The following is a 9,475-nucleotide window of genomic DNA, read 5'->3' as shown; positions in this document are numbered from 1 at the left end:
GATATTCTGACCTAATTGCATTTACCCGACCTATCCCCATTATCCCTTAATCCCTCTATCCTTTAGAAATCTATCAACCTCAGTCTTGAATATGTTCAGTGAATACGTGATCAGGCACTATATCAAATGCAACAATTATTATACAGAGAAAATCAGGAAAAAATAAAGATTTTATCCATTAACATGATAATCCTTTCTTATTGTCTAAAATGAATTTTGAGACTTTTCAAGCAGCCCACTGAACCATATTTAACATTGAAGTTTACATTTTATATTACAAAAGGCTATAAGTGTTCTGCATCAAAATAGTCTTGGATAGTCTCAACCTAGCTCCAAATGAGCATGTATTTACAGAACAGAACCATTTAATTTGGCACTAAATTGATAATCTTGTTCAAAGAAACTACATGATAGCTGGGTTAAAGATGGCAAGTGTCAGATTGGTACACAGGGGCTGCTCTTCTAAGGTTGTTATCTGAAGCATAACATTAGAACAAAGTAGGAGGCTTCAATCAGACCTTAACCATATTGTACCTGACCTGTGAATGCATGATCAGTTCAGAAGGGATAACATTTCTCATCCTAAATACAAGAATTCACAAGACAAAGAAACTTTGCTGTCGGTGAGAAATCAGTGAACAGAGAGCTCTGAGCATACGTTCACATTTTGAGGACAAAATATCAGACATACAAAACTACCCTATGTAGTCTAAAGAGCCCTCTGCTAAGGATTAACATTATAGCCAAGTTAACAATTTTGAGCGTTTTAATACAGATTTGTATTCTTTTGGTTCAGTTGCTAATAGACTCTGGGTCATTTAGGTATGGATTTGATATCCAAGGGTTGAGTTCATAATTTAGGTTGATACACTGGGGATGAGTGTTATATAGTTGACGGTGATTGAGATGAAATATCAAACTGTGTTCCAGTTCAGGTAGATAATAATGTTTATATTTGATACAGCATCTTTATCAATGAAGTGTCTCAACATGCTCACGGGTAATTGTTATCAAGTGTTGCGACCATGGTAAAAATGGCATCCAATGTTTGCAGAATGGAATACCACAAACAGTGATGATATGAATATCTGGTGTATTGTTGGCCAGAACAGGAGAAAATAAACTCTTTTCAATGGTGTCATGAAAGGGGACATACAGAATCTCAGTGCAACGTCTCATGTCACCTCTGCCGATGCAGCATCCTTCCAATACTGACTCGTGTCAATCTGAGTTTCTCCCAGTATCCTGCCCAACAAGCCCCCAATAAAATTGGTCACAAAAAATGTAAGTTGTTGTTGTCATTCACTCCATGACTGTTTGTGAGACATTGCCATGTGCAAATTGACTGCCATGTTCGCCCACAAAACACACAAAGTATATAATGCGAAGTGCTTTAGGATATTCCAAATGTGAAAGGCACTAAAACAAATGAATAACACCTTCAAAGAGATATAATAAATTGGTCACTCAATCCATGATTGTTTGGACACTGCTGTGTGCAATTGGCTGCCGTGTTTCTCCCACAAAATATAGTTAATTTACTTTACATTATACAGAATCATAGAATACTACACCATAGACGGAGGCCATTCGGCCCATTGTGCCTGTGCCAGCTCTTGGAAAAGTTCTGTGAAGCGCTTTGAGATGTCTTGAAGACATGATAAGGTGCTATATCAAATGCAAGGGTTATTATTAGTAGTATTAAGCAATTATTATTAATAATATCAGTCTTGAATTCTAAAAGGTTGTAAAAAATAAAATAGAAAATCACCTAATGTTATTTACATTTTGGTCAGGAGTAGAAAAGTTACAATACTTTCCTACAAACCTTTAATTCTTTTCCTACATAAAACAATTAAGCATTGGGGACATTAAATGACATACAGTTAAACGTATAACTCAAGAGACTGGGCCAGATTGACAGCTCGGTTCTTCCTCTCTGGTACCAGCCATTTAAATGATCTTCATATTTGATACAGGAATGTAATATTACACAGTATAGTATGAATAACAGTGGAAAATGCACTGCCAGTGTAGAACTGAGCCATACAAACCCAGCATAATTCCGGTTTGATTCCTGGTCTGTGATCAATTCGGTGATTTCAATAGGATGATAGTTGGAAAAGAACGATTGGCATCTTTCAGAACGGGAGGACGTCTCTAAGAGCTTCGTAGGATTTCTTAAAAACTGTGTGCGTTTTGTAGGCAAACACGTGCACCAACCAATTTGCACCCAGTAATGTCCCACAAACAGGCAGAAAGTGAGTGAGTAAAAATTGAATGACCGATTTTTATCCGGTGGATCGTCAGCCGGGACACTGGGAGAAACTCCCTTTCTCTTTTCGAATTTTTATTCTTTCTCAGTGGAATTCCCCACAAACATTTCCCTTCACCCCCCCCTCCCCCCGCCACCCGCCCCCAAAAAATAAAGCAGCAGCAACAACAACAACATTTAAGGGAATGGGTGGAGTGGACTGAGTGTGCATAATATACATGTGAGTGGACACTGCACAAGACTGTTCCCATTGAATTTTATCAGCTGTCACTGTGCCACATACAGACACATACACACACGACAGACACACACACACACGACAGACAGACACACACACAGACAGACCGACACACACAGACAGACCGACACACACAGACAGACACACACACAGACACACACACACACAGACACACAGTCAGACACACAGACACACACAGACAGACACACACACAGACACACACAGACAGACAGACACACACAGTCAGACACACACAGACAGACACACACACACACACACACACAGACAGACACACACACACAGACAGACACACACACACACACAGACAGACACACACACACATAGACAGACAGACACACACAGGCAGACACACACAGACACACACACACACACAGTCAGACACACACACAGACAGACACACACACACATAGACAGACAGACACACACAGGCAGACACACACAGACACACACACACACAGACAGACACACACACAGACACACACACACACACAGACAGACACACACACAGACAGACACAGACAGACACACACACACACAGACACACACACACACAGACAGACACACATACAGACAGACAGACACACACACACACAGACAGACACACACAGACACACACAGACAGACACACACACACACACACACACAGACAGACACACAACACACACACACACAGACAGACACACACACACACAGACAGACAGACACACACACACACACAGACAGACACACACACACATAGACAGACAGACACACACAGGCAGACACACACAGACACACACACACACACAGACAGACACACACACACACACACACACAGACAGACACACACACAGACAGACACAGACAGACACACACACAGACAGACACAGACAGACACACACAGACACACACACACACAGACACACACACACACAGACAGACACACATACAGACAGACAGACACACACACACACAGACAGACAGACACACACACAGACACACACACAGACAGACAGACAGTCTGACAGATGACCGACTGACAGAGGTGACTGTGAAGCTCAGGTCGCACTGAGCCACAGCTCAGGCCACAGCAACAGAGCAGCACAGAGCGCGCGCGCGCACACACACACACAGAGCGGCGGCGGCGGCGTGTGGCCAACACCGCACCGCACACACACACACACAGAGCAGCGGAACTGTTGTGTGAGCCGTGTGTTGGAGACGGGCGGCAGCGAGCGGGGACCCGCAGTGTCTGCGGCGGAGACTGGCCGAGAGACATGGTGAGGAGAGCCAGGGGAGGCCGGGGAGGGGGGGAGGGAGGCCGGGGGGGAGAGCCAGGGGAGGCCGGGGAGAGGGGGGGGGGGAGAGAGGCCGGGGGGGAGAGCCAGGGGAGGCCGGGGAGGGAGGCCGGGGGGGGAGAGCCAGGGGAGGCCGGGGAGGGAGGGGGGGAGAGAGGCCGGGGAGGGGGGGAGGCCGGGCCAGGGGAGGCCGGGCAGGCCGGGGAGGGAGGGGGGGAGGCCGGGGAGGGAGGCCGTGGAGGGAGTGGGAGAGAGGGGGGGGAGGGAGTGGGAGGGAGGCGGGGAGGGAGGGGGGAGGCCGGGGAGGGAGTGGGAGGGAGACAGGAGAGGCCGGGGATGGCGCCTGTTCCTCCTGACTCACGGTGGGGAGGCCCAGAGCCGCCATGTTGCTGCCGGGGAGGGGACGGCGGGAGGCCGGGGCTCGCGGGGGCTGGAGGTCGGGCCTGACTGGGGGCTCCGCTGCTCCCGGGGCCGGGGATCCCCCGCGGATCAGCGAGGCCCCGGGGGCCGGAGGGAGGCCGAGTGCGTGAGGCCCGGGCGTCCCGCGGGCCGGAGGAGGCCGAGGCCCTACTGCCGGGGCGTTTGTCGGCGCTGAGCGAGGCCCGGGCCCGGGCTCGGGCGGTGGGGGGAGAGGCCGCCGCTCTGTGGGGGCTTTGGGTGCCGCTCGGAGCGGCTGTGCTCCGGGGCTCCGCCTGATGTCGGCACCGCTGAGTAAATGCGCCATTGACTCGGGCCTCGGCCCCGCGCACACACACACACACACAGAGAGGGAGAGGGGCTGTGTGTTCAGTGGGAGTGAGAGGGTCTGTTCAGTTGGTGGCGATGAACGGTCTCGGGGTCAGGATTTTCGCCTTCAATCCCCGTCACGATTTCTCTCCCATTTTCCTGCCCTTTCGCCTTGTTGTTGTGGAGGAGCTGAATGAACCCCCTGTGGGGGTGTGTGGGGGGTGGGTGTGGGGGGGTGTGTGGGGGGGGTTGGGGAGGGGGGTATTCGGCTTTTGTGCTGCACCGAGAGACGGTGCTTCAGTAATTCTCAGCCCCGGGGCTGCGCTCACAAAGTTTCCGTCTCACACACTGGGGGACCGCGCAGCCATTTGGTACATAGCTGTTATTTTTTTTCATTCATGTGGGTAATGCAAATACTTTTGAGAAGACCCGCACAATGCGGTCTATTCACCTCATGCTTTTTTTTTTCCCCCCGCACCCCCTCTCGTCTCTCTTGCACGTTTAATCCCCGCCTCCCCGTTGTGTGTGGAAGTATTGTTAGTGTGAGCTGGTGTGCCTCACTGAGAGGGAATTGCGTCAGAACTTTTTTTTTGGGGGGGGGGGGGGGGTGGGGGGGTTAATCTATGTTTTTGTCCTGGTTCTGCAGTGCTGGACGGCGTGGCTTTTTAGTTATTTTCACAGTGTGTGTGTGTGTGTTGTTGATAATAATCCTTGCATTTGCATGTTGCGCCCTAACACAGTGTTGAGACATCTCGAAGTGCTTCACGGGATCCCCTTCCGATGTGGAGTGACTGTGTATTTTGCGGGAGAAAGGTTGCAGCCAGTTGCGCAGAGCAGTTGTTAATTGAGTGGGTAACAAAACTGGCAGTTCAGAAGGATTACCTTATTATTGCCTGTACATAAGTGCTTTCGAGGTGGTAGCTATTTTTACCCCTTTCCAGTCTTGGCTCAGGTGCTATTTACGGTATTGCACTAGAAGGATCGTGCTCATATTTTGATGCATCTGACTACTCAGGATTGCAGCGTATTGGCTTTGCTTGAAGTTCAGGGTTGTTTTCAGACAATTACGTTGATCAGTTAAGATGTTTTTCTTTCCAGAAATGTCCAGGAGAAATGACTGTTGTGAATTTATGTGAGTTGGAACAGTTGTTTGCCTTTTAATATAAATGATTAAATCATTGCTAAGAAGATTGTTCCGAAACAATTATTTGGTAACGTAGACCTTAAATTTCCAAGCAATATGGAAATCTAGAAGGAAATGGCTGCATAACGTTGACTGCAAACTGTTCACAAAATTCATGATTCCCTCAAAATGTTACCCACACAAAAAAGCAGGGATGCTAAGCATGCATCTAATTTGAACAGGCTTAAGATAATTGCTCTCAAAAGTATTTTTTTAAAAAAATGATTGTCTTAAACTGATTTAGCAATGCAAGGACTTCTTTGACTGTCCTGATGCCAACGATTGTTTAAGCACTGCTCAGTGCAAAATAAACGTACAGATGAGTAAGATACCAGGCTGCATCCCAAAGTCTATACTGTTACTTGATTTGGATGTTAGTTGGGGGCAATATACTTCTTGACTTTGGTTACGTAGGGTTCCTGATTCCTTTTGAGGGATGCTGATGAAAAGTGTTCGGCTTTCAATAGGACCATATTTGTCTGTTAAGCCCCTCATAGCTGTATAAATGCCAATACTGTATTTGCTAACTAGACTTGGGCATGCAGAATGAGGGTGGTATCTTAATTTGGAGAGGTATGGGATGAGTTGCCTTTGGAACTGTATGTCAGGAAGACTCAGCACCTTGAATAAGGGAAGGAGAAAGAACATGCTCATTTAATTTTTAGTGATGACAATGCTCTTTTTTTAAGCCTTACTCAAATCTGTCCAGGGCTTTGCCCTGTTCCAACCAATCTTCCCATCTTCCCCTCCACCTGTGGTAATTATAATTCTAAGACATACTGAACATAGTTTTATTTAAATGCTCAAAGGCATTCAGGTATGGAAGGACAGAACATGCAGCTGCTTTGAGCATTTTTGAAGTATAGTTGTCTGGTAATATTTCCTCATATGAATAAATATTTCAACAGCGGACTCTTCTCTTGCCCCCTCTCCCTCCCCATCCATCACCACCACCACCCACTGAGCCAGGCAAATATCTCACAGAAAGTGGGGGGGACCTTAACAGCTCAACAGCATCTTGCTGCACTCCTTGCAAAAATGCAGTCATGGAGGGTGGCAGGTAACTGAATTTGCAGCCTAGATGTCTGTTTCCCCACCCCCACCCCTGCTCTAGACACCTCCAAACCTAGGCCAGCCATGTGGTCCAAGCCTCTTTGTTTCCTAAACTCCATCCTGTAGTCACACAGAGAGAGCAATGCCCTGTCAGATATGAGCAAAGGGTTTCTTCACTGTCACTTCCCTGTGTTTGTTGAAGTATTTTGAAAGTGGGAAACAAAATTTTGGTGTGTACTTTACAGCTAACATAATATGATTTATTTGCCCAAATTTGTTGAAAATACAGAGCACAGTTATCATATTTTAGCAAAATTTGGGGGGAGAGATTCCTAGGTGGTCAGTTGCTAGTTTGTTCCCTGGTTGATCAATGACTATAATTGGGTATCAATTATTTTGTGGTAATAAGCCATGCAGTTCAAGGATATCTAAAGTTTAATCATGTTTGCTGATTAGGCATCTAATACGAATAGGAATGGCCTATTTTATAAGCAATCAAAGAAGATCTTTTAATCTTATTTCAACACCTCTTCATATCCTTTAATATCCTTATTTTCCAAGTATTGATCTCTATTTTGCCCACAAAATATACAGTCAATTCATTATATAGTGTATTCTGTGAAGTGCTTTGCTCGGAAGACGTAATAAGGTGCTATATCAAATGCAAGGATTATTATTATATTTTAAGCATCCCAATCAATTCAGTATCTTCAGCTTTCTGCACACTGCAGTCTTCATTCTCACACGTTTGTGTTGAGAAATATTTTCTGACCTCGTTTCTAACTAATTTTAAGACAGGATAACTTTTTTGGAATCCTTCTACCTTCTGCCAGACTTGTCCTCTCTCTACCTTTTTCAATTCTCATTATTATTTTAAATGCATCTCTAGGGAGGATAACCCATTTTATCACATCTCGTCATAGATAGGCCTCTTCACCCCAGGCATTGATCTTGTGCTGTCTAATGCCAGTATATCCTTTCTAACTTTGGGGACCCAAAACTGAATACATCTGACCAGTGCTCAAAAGGCAAAATACTGCAGATCTGGAAATCTATACTAATAAAGACTATGTATGTATGTGTGTGTTTGTGTTTCCGCTAATAACACAATTGGAAAGGTCTTGCATGGGGAATGTCATGGGCATTCTTTGTTTCAGGGCATCTCCTATCATTGATGAGCTATATTTAAAACATGCTTTAAATAATCCCCAAAATATGAAGTATGCATTGTATTCTGCAACAAAGTAGTGTCAGGAAACCACACACCCTTCTAAAGAGATACCTCTATACTAATGTATTCTGCAGTTATATGTACAAATGTATGGCAGTCTTTTTGGGCCACTGAACCTTTTTCGTACAGTGTGCCATATCAAGAAGGGTACATTGATCAAGGACTGTAAAATCATTGTGTGGGATGGATGCACCATGTCACACAAGCATGCCTTTTGAGTATCTGGACAGGGGACATCAGGGAAAACATCTAAACAGTGGGAGGGATAACACTTATTTTGTTGGAGACTTCCGCCAGACCCTAATTGTCATATAATGTGGTACCCGTGCTGATCAACTGAATGCCAGTCTTAAGGTTTCCAGGCTGTGGGCATGTGTGGAGAAGATGAGCTTCAGGATAAACGTGCGAGTCCATCTTCATGGCAGTTCTGCAGCTGGGGCGTATGCCAAAATCCTCTGGAAATTGGAGATGGCAAAATTTCAGTGCATCCAACAAATGGCCAAATTCAGATCCCTGAAGATTGTGGAACTATTGTACAACATATAGCAGAGCTCAAAAACAAAGTTCTCTCGAACCTCAACCATAACTACACAAATCCTAATTGGTTGTATGAATGATCAATCCTTGCTCAAAAAAAAACGAGTCTGCCAACGAGATCAATTCCCAGCTACTCAATGACATCCCTGGCCAAGAAGCTGCGTATAAGTCCATAGATCCTATTCCTGACATCGAAAATGATGTCACTTACCCAACTGAGTTTTTAAACTCTTTGGAACCATTCGGTATGCCACCACACAAACTCAGATGAAAGGTTGGATGCATAATCATGCTGCTGAGGAATCTAGATGCACCAAAGCTGTGCAATGGCACAAGGTTGGTGGTAAAACAGTTGATGCCACATGTTATAGAAGCAACTATTCTGACTGGTCAGTTCAAAGAGGAAGATGTATTCATTCCTCGCATCCCACTGTCCCAAGTGACTGCCTGTTTGAGTTCAAAAGGCTCCAATTCCCTGTTCAAATGTGCTTTGCCATTTCAATTAATAAGGCACAGGGACAGAGCTTAATGGTTGCTGGCCTTTTCTTGAATAAACACTGCTTTTTCCATGGACAATTCTATGTTGGATGCCCACGTGTGGGTTCATCTCAAAACCTGTACATCATGATCGAAGAAGGAAAAACTGCAAATGTCATCTACACGGAAGCCTTGCAATAACTCCAGGACCTGCCGGATCATATAGTAAACCACTTCGGTTAGACTAGCTTTGATAGGAGTCTTCACAAAAAGAGTCCTCACAAAAGGAGTCCTCCCAGCTGAGTATAGATAAAGACAAAATGTCTGTCTATGTGTCAATCTACATTCCACATTGGATCCATTGGTTGCAAGCGAAGCTGCAACTGGTACAGCTAGTCTGAAATAAAAACAGAAGACGCTGGGAACATGCATATGGAGCAGGTCAGGCAGCATCTAT

The 9,475-nt window shown here is 45.5% G+C and overlaps 1 protein-coding gene across 1 annotated transcript in view; it reads left to right on the top strand.

Annotated features, from left to right (window-relative positions):
• The first annotated feature begins 3,659 nt into the window (after positions 1–3,659).
• Positions 3,660–9,475, top strand: part of cul1b (cullin 1b) — a 64,699-nt gene continuing 58,883 nt past the window's right edge. Inside the window, exon 1 of the mRNA XM_007906316.1 lies at positions 3,660–3,793. The gene's annotated coding sequence lies outside the window, so the exon portion shown is untranslated. The remainder of the gene's footprint in view (positions 3,794–9,475) is intronic.

This window comes from Callorhinchus milii, unplaced genomic scaffold, assembly GCF_018977255.1.
Source record: "Callorhinchus milii isolate IMCB2004 unplaced genomic scaffold, IMCB_Cmil_1.0 Scaffold2, whole genome shotgun sequence".
Taxonomy (NCBI): domain Eukaryota; kingdom Metazoa; phylum Chordata; class Chondrichthyes; order Chimaeriformes; family Callorhinchidae; genus Callorhinchus; species Callorhinchus milii.
This window is presented reverse-complemented; position numbering and strand designations above follow the sequence as displayed.